This window comes from Mus caroli, unplaced genomic scaffold (genome assembly GCF_978045245.1).
Source record: "Mus caroli unplaced genomic scaffold, Mus_caroli_1 scaffold_5, whole genome shotgun sequence".
In the NCBI taxonomy this organism is placed as follows: domain Eukaryota; kingdom Metazoa; phylum Chordata; class Mammalia; order Rodentia; family Muridae; genus Mus; species Mus caroli.
Window position 1 is genome coordinate 65,393,844 of NW_028227260.1, and position 13,801 is coordinate 65,407,644.

The following is a 13,801-nucleotide window of genomic DNA, read 5'->3' on the forward strand; positions in this document are numbered from 1 at the left end:
ATCTGCCTGCCTCTGCCTCCTGAGTGCTGGGATTAAAGGCGCACTCCACCATGTCTGGCTTTTTTTCTCTTTCTTGAGACAGAGTCTGTCTATGTAGCTCTGGCTGGCCTAGAACTTACTGTGTGAACCAGGCTGGCCTAGGGCTTGCAGATATCCACATGTCTCTACCTTCAGAATGTTGAGATTCAAATCCTGTAGCAACATACCCAGTTTAATGAGTTGTTTTCAAGTAATTGTGGGGATCCTCATATTACCTTATGAGAGCCTGGATTCTCTTTCAGCTTTCTCTTTTGACTGAAGTCTGCTGGCTTTGCTCCCTTAGGGAAAGGTGAGCTGCTGTATCTTTCTGTTGGAAGAGAAAGTCCACTTTCCCCATTGACTTGATTAACACTCAAACAGGGGTACTTGGTACTGCTGGATGAGGTAAGTATTTGGGCTTATGTCATTTGCACTAACTCTGAAGATTCCTGGGTGTGTGTTTGGCCTACTTTTTCACTGGTGTGTTGTTGTTTTGCAACTTCAGAAGTATGGAAGACAAAGCAACAAGTTTGGCCTTGCTGTGAAGATGAAGGCAGAACTAGAGTTCTTTCATGTGGTGTTAACACTTACTATATAGGTCATTTGACCATCTAAAGGGTTTCCAGTTAGCTGTTTCCAGTTTTCCTTTTCTAGTTCTTTGGCTAGAAAGAGCAGAGCTGGGACTAAATTTATATCTGTCTCAACTACTATTGCTGTGGTTCTGGCTTCTTCATACCCAAGTCTGGGGTAGATGAGGCAATAAGAAATCCCGGTGAGGGCTGGTGAGATGGCTCAGTGGGTAAGAGCACCCGACTGCTCTTCCGAAGGTCCAAAGTTCAAATTCCAGCAACCACATGGTGGCTCACAACCATCCGTAATGAGATCTGACTCCCTCTTCTGGAGTGTCTGAAGACAGTTACAGTGTACTTATATATAATAAAAATAAATAAATCTTTTTTTTTTTTTTTTTTTTTTTTTTGGTTTTTCGAGACAGGGTTTCTCTGTGTAGCCTTGGCTGTCCTGGAACTCACTTTGTAGACCAGGCTGGTCTCGAACTCAGAAATCCGCCTGCCTCTGCCTCCCGAGTGCTGGGATTAAAGGCGTGCGCCACCACGCCCGGCATAAATCTTAAAAAAAAAAAAAAAAGAAAGAAATCCCGGTGAGGAAGGGGGCTTAGAATCCTCAGGTAAGTTTTCCTTGCTCAAGTAAATAAGCCCCACCCACATTCATGTAAGCAGTCCAATTAAAAGCAGCAGGTTACACACGTGTACACACACACACACAGACAAAAGGAGAGGAGAGGTTTGTTGGGAAGAAGGGGTTCATTGGTACAGAGAGCAATGGGGTGACTATGATCAATATTATCTCACTACATAGCCCTGACTGACCCGAAACTCACTGTGTAACGCAGTCTTTTCAACTCAGAGATCTACGTGCTTCTATCTTCTGAGTGCTGGGATTAAAGTCATGCACAACCATGTCTGTCCAAAAATTATGGGTTTGATTTGTTTTCTAATTCCCTAAAATAGAAATCTGTGACTGTCACCTCCGATTCCGACCAGCAGAAAGAAACGACACTACGTTCTTCTCAAAGTGGATTATTCAGGAACCTTTCAACATGCATGCATGAATCTCCCTCTGAGAATAGTCTCTTGTGTATATATCTGCCCCCAATCGCAATCCCTTATATAACCCCTCAACCACGCCCCATCAGCCCAGTCTACGTAACAGCAGTCCATTGGCCAGAATCATCACTCGCCATATGGTCCGATCCTGCATCATGGTGCACCTGTGCAGTTCTCATGATGGTCATGGCTTATTTTCTGGTGTATGAGGAAGTCAGGTGCAAATCATAAGACTTGGCTGCAGTCCTGGGCGCCATCTTGGGACTGCTGCCACACCTGCTCCTCACATGTGACTGATTTTTTAAACAGATAATATCATTTTATTTTAGAGCAAACAATCTAATATTGTTTAGTATAATCACAAATGTTTGAAACCATAACACTCTCTAATGCCACAACATGATTATTACCCCATTAATGCCCATGCCCCCTCCACCTCTCCTGTCAGCTGCTGGGAACCAGAAATCTACTACACTGTGTTTCAGTGGATTTGTGTGTCCTGGACAGTTTATAGAAATAGAATGACACACAGGATGAAGTATTTCTGTTGGGCTTGTTTTGTGTGACACATGCTTTTAAGATTCAAAAATTTGCTAGCATGTTGTTCTTTGAATGGCTGAATAAAATTATGGTTATGAATAACCCATATTTTGTTTGCATTCCTCAATTGGTGACTATTAGGTTGCATCTGGTTTCTTCTATTATGAATAAGAACAGGAACAATACAACTACTGGGAATAATGCAGCTTTTAGTGTTCCATATAAGCACTTATGAGCGTGTATTTGCAAGTTTCTTACAAGTTACACACAGGAAAAATTTGTCAGGTCTCATAGAAAACCTATGCATTTTTCTCTAAGAAGCAAAGCAAGCAATCTTTTCTCCATAATTGCACCTGTCTAACAGCTGTGTCCAAAGATGCCAATGTTCCAGTTTTATCATCAACAGTTGCTGTTGTCTGCTTATTCATTGTGTTAGGTATCCTGTATTAGTCCTTATTGCATCATGTATACAATGGCATTTCATCCTTCTTTAGATTTTCATTTCCCTGTTGAATATGGAAATGGAAGATCATTTCTGGTTTTGAAAATTATACCCCCCACCTCTGTGTGTGTGTGTGCCCGTGTGTGTGTGAGCGTGTGCGTGTGTGTGCTTAAGTGCACAACAGTGTGCTTGTGGAGATCAGGGAGTGACTTGTAGGAGTTTGTCTCTCCTTTCTAGGGGCCAAACTAAGATCATCAAGCTTGGCAGCAAGCACCTTTGTCCAGTGAGTCCTCTTGTTGTGTGTGAGTGGTTTGTTGTTGTTGTTGTTGTTGTTTGAGACAGGGTCTCACTATGGAGCTCTGGCTGTCCTGGAACTATATATACCAGGCTGGTCTTGAGCTCACAAGAGATCTGCCTGTTTCTACCTCCCAAGCTCTAGGATTAAAGGCATGAACCACCACTGCCCCCTGGTTTACTTTATTCCGGGGGCTCTCTCTGGTTTGCAAATGGTTGCTTTCTCTGTATCCTCACAAGTGGGTTCCTCTGTGTTCACACACATTTCATGACTATCTTCAGTTATTTGTTGTGTTATAGAAGTAGAGGTGGCAAGAAAGAGGGTATGCATAGGTTTGATCAGCTTTGGGGCTGAGTTAGAGGTATTGACATGTGTGCAGCTGTGTAGGCCAGGGCTGGCATTATGCAGTACTCTGCCTGCAGAAGTCAGCCTTGGCTACATGGATTATTGGGCTTGGATCCTTCTGTACTTTGTGGATGTTTGAAGGCACAGGTGCAGGGTTGCGCTGGCTCTCTGGACCAGAGCACCCATGGAGGCAGCAGCTAGGCTGGCAGTATCTATGAGGGTAAGTGAATTAGGCATCTAGAAAATGAGCCAATAGGATAGGATTGATCCTGTGGCAGCAAAATTATGGCAGAAATATTAGCTTAAGTGGATTTGGGGAGAGAGATAGAAGAGGAAGTCACCAAGCATCATTGGGATAGAGGAATCACTGCAGCTGCTTTGGGGCTGGCTAATCACAGGAACAGCAGGTCACTGGCTCTGGGTGACTCCTGTATGTAGAAACAAAGACAGAGAAGAGACTTGGCCCAAAGTGCAGCTGTGGTGGCAGTTGATAGCTTCCATGATGGTAGCTGCAGGCACAAGGATCTCAAAGTCTGTCCACATGTTTTCTATTGCTTTCAGTTTCAGTGATTTCTCCTTTCTCTTTTCCTTCCTTCCTTCCTTCCTTCCTTCCTTCCTTCCTTCCTTCCTTCCTTCCTTCCTTCTTTCCTTCCTTCCAAACTGGGGATCGAACCCAGGGTCTTGGGTTTGGTAGGCAAGAGCTCTACCACTGGGCTACAGCCTCAGCTCAAAGTATAAGGGGTTTGTCTCTCTCTTTTTGTTCCCAGTGATTTCTTAAAATTTCCTTTTCAGTCTTTTCTTTCTGCTGTTTGCTTTAGGTTTGATTTCCTTGCCCTCTCCAGGTTGTTATGCTGGACCTTTAATTTGTTCCCCTCAAATCTTTCTTCTTTTGTTGTATAGACATTTAATCCTATAATTATCTCTCTAAAATTCAGCTCCAGCACACTGCTGATGTGCTGTACCTTTTATTTTCAGTTAGTTAAAACATTTTAATTTCTCTTGAGACTTGTGTGACCCATAGGTTATTTAAAACTATGTTGTAGAGTTTCTAAATACTTCCAAATTACCGACTCTCTATTTATGGTTTAGATTATGTTTTTGGAGTATGAACATAGATTTCACATAATTTCGGCTGCTTTCTCAAAATGTTTTTTAAAGATTTTATTTATTTATTATATGTAAGTACACTGTAGCTGTCTTCAGATCTCATTATGGGTGGTTGTAAGCCACCATGTGGTTTCTGGGATTTGAACTCAGGACCTCTGGAAGAGCAGTCAGTGCTCTTAACTGCTGAGCCATCTCACCAGCCCCTGCTTTCTCAAATTTTATTAAGATATATTTTATAGCCCACATATGACACATCTTAGTAAATGTTCTCTTTGTGCCTTTCAAAGCATTTGTATTTTGCTGTGGTTGGACTCAGTGGTTCTTTGATGGTAATTTTATTATGTTGATTAAGACTACTATCTAAAGCCGGGCGTGGTGGCGCACGCCTTTAATCCCAGAACTCGGGAGGCAGAGGCAGGCGGATTTCTGAGTTCGAGGCCAGCCTGGTCTACAAAGTGAGTTCCAGGACAGCCAGGGCTATACAGAGAAACCCTGTCTCGAAAAACCAAAAAACCAACCAACCAACCAAACAAAAAAACCAACTATCTATCCAGGTGTTGTGGAGCACAGCTTTAATCACTTTAAGCACTTCAGAGGGAAAGGCAGGTGGATTTCTGTGAATTCGAAGCCAGCCTGGTCTTCAGAGGGAGTTCCAAGACAGCCAAGGCACTCACAGAAACCCTGTCCAGAACACACACACACACACACACACACACACACACACGGAGACAGAGAGCAAGAACGAGAGAGAGAGAGAGAGAGACAGAGAGAGACAGAGAGAGAGAGAGAGAACTCTCTTTGTTACCGACAGGAATGTGTTCTCTCCAGACTACAAAACTGGCTTTGTTTCCTTTTCATTTCCAGCAGTTAGCAGTTTATTTTATCTTCTTTGGAGATTCTTTAAGATTCCTTAGTTATTTTGTAATGCTATTCTTTATCTCTGATAATCTTTGTTTTATTTTATTTTTTATTTATTTATTTTTTTTTTTTTTTTGGTTTTTCGAGACAGGGTTTCTCTGTATAGCTCTGGCTGTCCTGGAACTCACTCTGTAGACCAGGCTGGCCTCGAACTCAGAAATCCACCTGCCTCTGCCTCCCGAGTGCTGGGATTAAAGGCGTGCGCCACCACGCCCGGCTCCTTGTTTTATTTTTTGCCTGGCCCTGAGGATGAAGCCCAGGGCCTTCTTCATGCTAGTCAGGTGAGTGCTCTGTCCTGCCACACCTCCTGCTCTAGTCTGCTTTCTATTGTTGCCATGAAACACTGACTGTCTTAGTCAAGGCTTCTAGTGCTGCGATAAAACAGAGAAAACACTGTAACCAAAAAGCAAGTTGGGGAGGACAGGGTTTCTTCAGCTTACACTTCCACATTGCTGTTCATCACCAAAGGAAGTCAGGACTGCAACTCACACAGGGCAGGAGCTGATTCAGAGGCCTTGCAGGGCGGGGCGGGGGTGTGTGTGTGTCGGGGTGTGTGTGTGTCGGGGTGTGTGTGTGTGTGTGTGTGTACTGCTTATTAACTTGTTCACCAAAGCTTGCTCAATCTGCTTTTTTTTAGAACCCAGCCCAGGGATGGCACCACCCACAATGAGCTGAGCCTTCCTCCATCAATCACTAATTTAATAAAATGCCTTATAGCTGGATCTTATGGAGGCATTTTCTCAATTTAGGTTCCCTCCTTTCAGATGCTTCTAGTTTGTGTGTCAAACTGACACAACAGTAGCCAGCACACTGACCCAAACCAACTTGGGCAGGACAAGGTTTATTTGGCTTACAGGTTGCAGTCTATCATCAACAGAAGCCAGGGTAGGAAACTGGAGGCAGGAACTGAAACAGAGAGTAAGGAAGAATGCTGCTTGGTGGCCAGGCCTCCCCTGGCTTGATACACAGCCCAGGCCCACCTGTCCAAGGACGATACTGTCCACAGTGGGCTGAGCCCTCCTATCAATAAGCAATTAAGGAAATGCTTCACAGAGTCAATGGGATAGCTCAGTAAGGAAGGGTCTTTGTTGCCAAGCCTGAACCTGGGTTTGGTCCCTGGGACTCACGTGGTAGAAAGAGAATTAAACCCCTCTGATCTTCACAGGCAGATAAACACACACACACACACACACACACACACACACACAGAGTAATAATAATAAAAGAAGAAAATGCCTCACAGATAAGGCACCACATGAGCACCAAGCTGCACATTTGCCACAAATGTATAGGGGGTCTAGGTCCACCTCCTACATGCTTCCTCACTGGTGATCCAGGCTCTGTGAGCCAGTACAGTCCCAGGTTAGTTGACTCTGTAGGTTTTCTTGTGGTGTCCTTGATCCCTTCAGCTTGCTCAATTCTATCCCCCACTCTTCCACATGAAACCCCAAACTCCACCTAATGTTTGGCTGTGGGTCTCTGCATCTGTCTCCATCTGCTGCTGGATGAAGCCCCCCAGGAGATGTTATGCTAGATGTACCTGTCTGCAAGCATAGCAGAGTGTCATTGATAGTGTTAGGGCTCTCTCACATGGGGTGGATCTCAAGTTGGAGCAGTCACTGGTTGCCTATTCCCTCAGTCTCTGCTCCATCTTTATCCCTGAGCATCTTGTAGGCAGGACAAATTTTGGGTCGAAGGTTTTGTGGGTGGGTTGGTGTCCTTATTGCTCCACTTGAAGTTCTGCCTGGCTACAGGAGGTGGCCTTTTCTGGTTCCATATCCCCACTTCTGAGAGTTTCAGCTAAGGTAATCCTCATTGATTCCTCAGAGCCTCCCTCATCCCAGATTTCTGGCATGTCCTTGGGATGTCTATCCTATGTTGCCTGCAGATTTCCATTCATTTTCATGACCATCTAGCTATCTCTCCTGTCTCTCCCCACACCTCAACACCCCCTCTATTCCCCTCAGTCCCCTATTGCACTCAGTTCCTTCCTTCCATTTGCCTCTTATGACTGTTTTATTCCTCCTTCTGAGATTCAAGCTTTCTCACTTGGGCCTTCCTTCTTGTTTAGCTTCTTTGGGTCTGTGAATTATAGCATGGGTATCCTGAACATTACAGCTAACATCCACTTATCAGTGAATACATAACATGCATGTCCTTTTGGGTATGAGTTCCCTCACTCAGGATATTATTTTTCTAGTTCCCTCCATTTGCCTGCAAAACTCTTGATGTCCTTGGTTTTAAAAGCTGAGTAGTGCAAATGTAGTGCATTTTCTGTATCCATTCTTCTGTTGAGGGACATCTGGGTTCTTTCCAGCTTCTGGCTACTATAAATAAGGTTGCTATGAACATAGCTGAGCATGTGTCCTTGTGGTATAGCAGGTATACATCCAGGACTGATGTAGCTGGGACTTGGGGTTGAACTACTCCCAGTTTTCTGAGAAACTATCAAACTGATTTCCAAAATGGTTGTATAAGTTTGCACTCCTACCAGCAATGTGGCTAAAGTTTCTTTCTTTCTTTCTTTTTTTTTTTTTTAGTATAAAATAGTTTTTATTTAGGGCATGGGGGAGGGGAGTTAAGAGAGTAACAGAGGCAGAGAAAGGCAGAGAGAAGGAGAGAGTAGAGAAGTAGAGGCCAGCCATGACCACATGGAAGGGGGAGGGAATGGGGAGAGAGGGGGAGAAAGGGGGCAAGAGGCAAGGGAGAGAAGCAGGAGTAGGAGCCTAAAGTTTCATTTTTAATTGAAAAAAAGGCTACATACTTTTTGTTGTTGTTGTTTTTTGTTTTTTGTTTTTTTTCAAGACAGGGTTTCTCTGTGTAGCCCTGGCTGTCCGAAGCTCACTCTGTAGACCAGGCTGGCCTCGAACTCAGAAATCCACCTGCCGGGCATATATCCAGAAGATGTCCCAACCGGTAAAAAGGACACATGCTCCACTATGTTCATAGCAGCCCTATTTATAATAGCCAGAAGCTGGAAAGAACCCAGATGTCCCTCAACAGAGGAATGGATACAGAAATTATGGTACATTTACACAATGGAGTACTACTCAGCTATTAAAAAGAATGAATTTATGAAATTCCTAGCCAAATGGATGGACCTGGAGGGCATCATCTTGAGTGAAGTAACACAATCACAAAAGAACTCACACAATATGTATTCATTGATAAGTGGATATTAGCCCAAAACTTAGGATACCCAAGATATAAGATACAATTTGATAAACGCATGAAACTCAAGAAGAATGAAGACCAAAGTGTGGACACTGTGCACCTTCTTAGAATTGGGAACAAAACACCCAGGGAAGGAGTTACAGAGACAAAGTTCGTAGCTGTGATGAAAGGATGGACCATTTAGAGACTGCTGTATCCAGGGATCCGTCCCATAATCAGCTTCTAAACGCTGACACCATTGCATACACTAGCAAGATTTTGCTGAAAGGACCCAAATATAGCTGTCTCTTGTGAGACGATGCCGGGGCCTAGCAAACACAGGAGTGGATGTTCACAGTCAGCTATTGGATGTATCACAGGGCTCCCAATGGAGAAGCTAGAGAAAGTACCCAAGGAGCTAAAGGGATCTGCAACCCTATTGTTGGAACAACATGATGTACTAACCAGAACCCCGGAGCTCTTGTCTCTAGCTGCATATGTATTGAAAGATGGCCTAGTCAGCCATCAATGGAAAGAGAGGCCCATTGGACTTGCAAACTTTATATGCCCCAATATAGGGGAATGCCAGGGCCAAAAGAATGGGAATGGGTGGGTAGGGAAGTGGGGGGCGCTATGGGGGACTTTTGGGATAGCATTGGAAATGTAATTGAGGAAAATATGTAATAAAAATATTAAAAATCAAAAAAAAAAAGAAATCCCCCTGCCTCTGCCTCCCAAATGCTGGGATTAAAGGCGTGCGCCACCACTGCCAGGCCCTAACATTCTTTCTAATTAGTGGTTTACAGTGTGAATTCTCTGTGATACTTTCCTCCTTCTGTTATGAACTGGCCTTCCTTGGTGAGTCCACAGCATTAACTTACTTTTGCTAGGTGCTGGTGGCTTGAGCCTTTAATCCCTGCATTCAGGAGACAGAGGCAGTGGGGTCTTTGAGTTCAAAGTTCCAAGGCAGCCAGAGGAACACAGCAAAACCCTGTCTCAACAAACAAAACAAAGCAAGCAATCACAGTAACTTTTTTTTTTTCAGTTTTTCAAGAAAGAGTTTCTCTGTGTAATCCTGGTTTCTTTTTGGTATCAAAAATATGACTTAAATACTAATTTATTATCTTCATTTTCTAAAGGCTGTGTTCTTAATGAGCTTATTTTTATTCAACATGCATTTTGTAAGATTTACTTGTCATCATGACTGACTAAACATAAATAGGTGATTAAAAAAAGACATTATTCAAAAAAAAAAAAAAAGCCGGGTGTGGTGGCGCACGTCTTTAATCCCAGCACTCGGGAGGCAGAGGCAGGTGGATTTCTGAGTTCGAGGCCAGCCTGGTCTACAGAGTGAGTTCCAGGACATCCAGGGCTGCACAGAGAAACCCTGTCTCGAAAAAAAAAAACAAAAAAAGAAAGACATTATTCAATCTTTGAAGAGCTTATTGTTTAGAAAGATTGAAACCATAGCCAAGCAGTGGTGGCACATGCTTTTAACCCCAGCATTCCGGAAGCAGAGGCAGAGGCAGGTGGATCTCTGTGAGTTCAAGACCAGACATGTCTTCAGAGAAAGTTACAAGACAACCAGGACCACACAGAGAAACCCTGTCTTGAATAAACAAAAAACAAACAAACAAAAAAAGTAACTGTGATTGTTTGTTGCATACAAATGGGAACACGAGAAAACAGATATATTAAGGAGTAAGTAAAGACTATATACACACACACACACTGGAGATATGATCTTACTTTGGAGCCCTGACTGGCCTGGAAGTATACATATATGTATATTAGACTAGCATCCAACGTATAGAAATCTGTCTGGATTTGCCTCCTGAGTGCTAAAGTTAAAGGTACACATCACTAAACTTAGCCTAGAGTATATATTTAATACAGCTAAGTTTATTGGCTCAGAATCTGACCTTTGAGGAGCACCAGAGTTTAGTGAGAATTAATAAAAGGACCTTTAAAGTAAATATTTTAGTTGCTTTATATGAAAAAAGGCAAACCCCTCAAGATCACATTTTTGTGGAATAATAAAAGCAACATTAATTACTTTTTACAAAAGTATGAACATGAAATTAGTGATATTTATCTTGAATTCTCCAAAATTATCTATATTTCTTGTGATCCACACATAATTTATCTAAATAAATTGGATTGTGTTTTATTAGTGTTTGTTTTGGTTTTTGCTTTTTCAGTACAGGGTTTCTGTGTGTAGCCTTGGCTGTCCTAGAACTTGCTCTGTAGACCACAGGGACTTCCAACTAAGAGAGATTGACCTGCCCCTACCACCTGGGATTAAAGGAAGATTAACCACTGCATTAACTACCACCACATTAACCACCACAATATTTGAGCCAAATTTGAAGAAAGCTTTAATTAAATACCAGTCAGGATTTGAAGCTTAACTTTAATTAAATACCAGCCTGGAGGATGGACTCTGGCCAGATCAATTCCTGGGTTCCCAGAAAGTGGCCAGGAGTTACATCTTGCAAAGGCTTAAAAAGACAATCCCACAAGGCCACCATCTTTCCCACCTACACCCAATCAGGGGCAAGCATACATCCTGACATACTTCTTGCCCAAATACCTGCTACCTACATGAGATCAAACACATCTGTGTAGTTGGGTCAAACAAACTTGTTTAAGGGAGTGAAACAATAGCTTCTAGTATTTCAGGAAGTATCTGTTCTTGGGTAAGCGGGCTTACAGGTTAAGAATTTTGTTTCAAGGATCTCTTAGGCACAGTAATTAAAACACCCATACACATAAAAATAAATAAATTAAAAATCTATTAATAGTGAAATTGTTAAATCAAAATCATTAATGCAGTTATAACGTTTGTATAGAAATTATTAAACATACTTGACACATTATTTAAGAATACAGTGCCTGGTTAACTATAGTCAACTATTTCCCAATAGATCTCTTCATTTGTGCATGCTACTAAACTGAAATAGTCTACCTTTAACCAACATTTCCTCACCTTACCCTTAAGCACTTGATAAACACTATTCTACTCGAGTTCTGTGAGATCAGCTTTATTAGAGTCCACATATAAGTGAAACAGGTGTGACATCTGTCTTTCTGTGGGGTTTATTAATATAATGTCTTCCAGATTCTTACAACTAACCAAAATGAAGTGAGGGGAAGGAAATGGTGGAAGAGGAGTATGATTAAACGTGTTGTTCTCAGGGGTTGGAGAGATGGCCCAGTGGTTAGTTAAGAGCACTGATTGCTCTTCCAGAGATCCTGAGTTCAATTCCCAGCAACCACATGGTGGCTCACAACCATCTGTAGTGAGATCTGATTCACTCTTCTAGTGTGTGTCGGAAGACAGCAGCAGTGTACTCATATAAATAATAAATAAATAAATAAATAAATAAATAGCATGTTGTCTATGAGCTCAAAGCAGTCACTGAGTTCAACAATGAACCATGATTTGTATCTTTTCATCACATGACTTCTTCTTCTTCTTCTTCTTCTTCTTCTTCTTCTTCTTCTTCTTCTTCCTCTTCCTTTCTCCTTCTTCTTCTTCTTCTTTTTGGTTTTTTTGAGACAGGGTTTCTCTGTATAGTCCTGGCTGTCCTGAAGTCCTGGAACTCACTCTGTAGACCAGGCTACCTTGAGCTCAGAAATCCGCCTTCTTAATTATGGTTGAACAATATTCCATTACAAACTCTACTGTCATGTCTTTCTCCCCCTCTTTCTTTTTTTTTTTTTTTTTTTTTTTTTGGTTTTTCGAGACAGGGTTTCTCTGTATAGCCCTGGCTGTCCTGGAGCTCACTTTGTAGACCAGGCTGGCCTCGAACTCAGAAATCCGCCTGCCTCTGCCTCCCGAGTGCTGGGATTAAAGGCGTGCGCCACCATGCCCGGCTTCTCCCCTTCTTTCTTTCTTTCTTTCTTTCTTTCTTTCTTTCTTTCTTTCTCCCCCTCTTTCTTTCTTCCTTTCTTTCTTTCTTTCTTTCTTTCTTTGACAATGTTTCTATGTGCTGATCTGGCTGTCCTAGGCCTAGCTCTGTAGACCAGGCTGGCTTCAAACTCAAAGAGAACCACTACTGCTTACTGGGTGCTGGAATTAAAGGCATGCTCCATGATACCCAACAAACCCCATTTTCTTTTGTTATGCATGCAGTGACTGCCTTAGTATTTCTGTGTTTCCTTCTAGACTGCTTTGCATAAAGGATGTTCCAATTTACATTCTTAGATTATGCAAAGGCTTTGTTTCACATCCTGGCCAATACTTAGCTTTTCTCTTTTCTTTTTTCTTCTCCACCCCCCACTCCCCACTCCTAGACAGGATTTCTCTGTGTAGCCCTGGCTGTCCTGGAACTTACTCTGTAGACCAGGCTGGCCTCAAACTCAGAAATCCTTTTGCTACCTGCCAAGTAACTTTTGTCTTTTCTATAATCACCCTAGCAGGCATAAGGAAGTGTCTTACAGTGGTTTCAGTTTGCATTTCCCTGGTGATGAGTGGCTTAGTTTCTTTTCCTGTCACTGTGATAAAATATTCTGATGAAAGAAACTTAAAGAACAGCTTTATTTACTTCACAGTTCAAGACACAGCTCTTCCGGGTGGGGAAGGCAAGAAGGCAGAAGCCATATCACAATCACAGATCAGAAAGCAGAGAATGATCAGCAGGCCAATGCTTAGCTTTCTTTTTCCATTCTGTACTTTCCAGGCTGCCCTATCCAGGAAATGGTTCTGCCTGAAATTAAGATGGGTCTTACACGCCGGGCATGGTGGCGCACGCCTTCAATCCCAGCACCCGGAAGAGGCGGAGGTGCAGAGAAGCGGAGGCGCAGAGAGGCGGAGGCGCAGAGAGGCAGAGGCGCAGAGAGGCAGAGGCGCAGAGAGGCAGAGGCGCAGAGAGGCAGAGGCGCAGAGAGGCAGAGGCGCAGAGAGGCAGAGGCGCAGAGAGGCAGAGAGGCAGAGGCGCAGAGAGGCAGAGGCGCAGAGAGGCAGAGGCGCAGAGAGGCAGAGGCAGAGGCAGAGGCAGAGGCAGAGGCAGAGGCAGAGGCAGAGGCAGAGGCAGAGGCAGAGGCAGAGGCAGAGGCAGAGGCAGATTTCTGAGTTCACGGCCAGCCTGGTCTACAGAGTGAGTTCCAGGACAGCCAGGGCAATACAGAGAAACCCTGTCTCGAAAAACAAAAAACAAACAAAACAAAACAAACAAAAAAGAAAAGAAAAGAAAAACAGGCACGGTCAGAAGTCCATCTCTCAGGTGTTTCTAGGTTGACAACACTAATCATTACCATTAGTCATGCTAAGCATGTTTTCATATATCTGATATATCTGAATATATAATAATATCATTCATATATATATATATATATATATATATATATATGCAA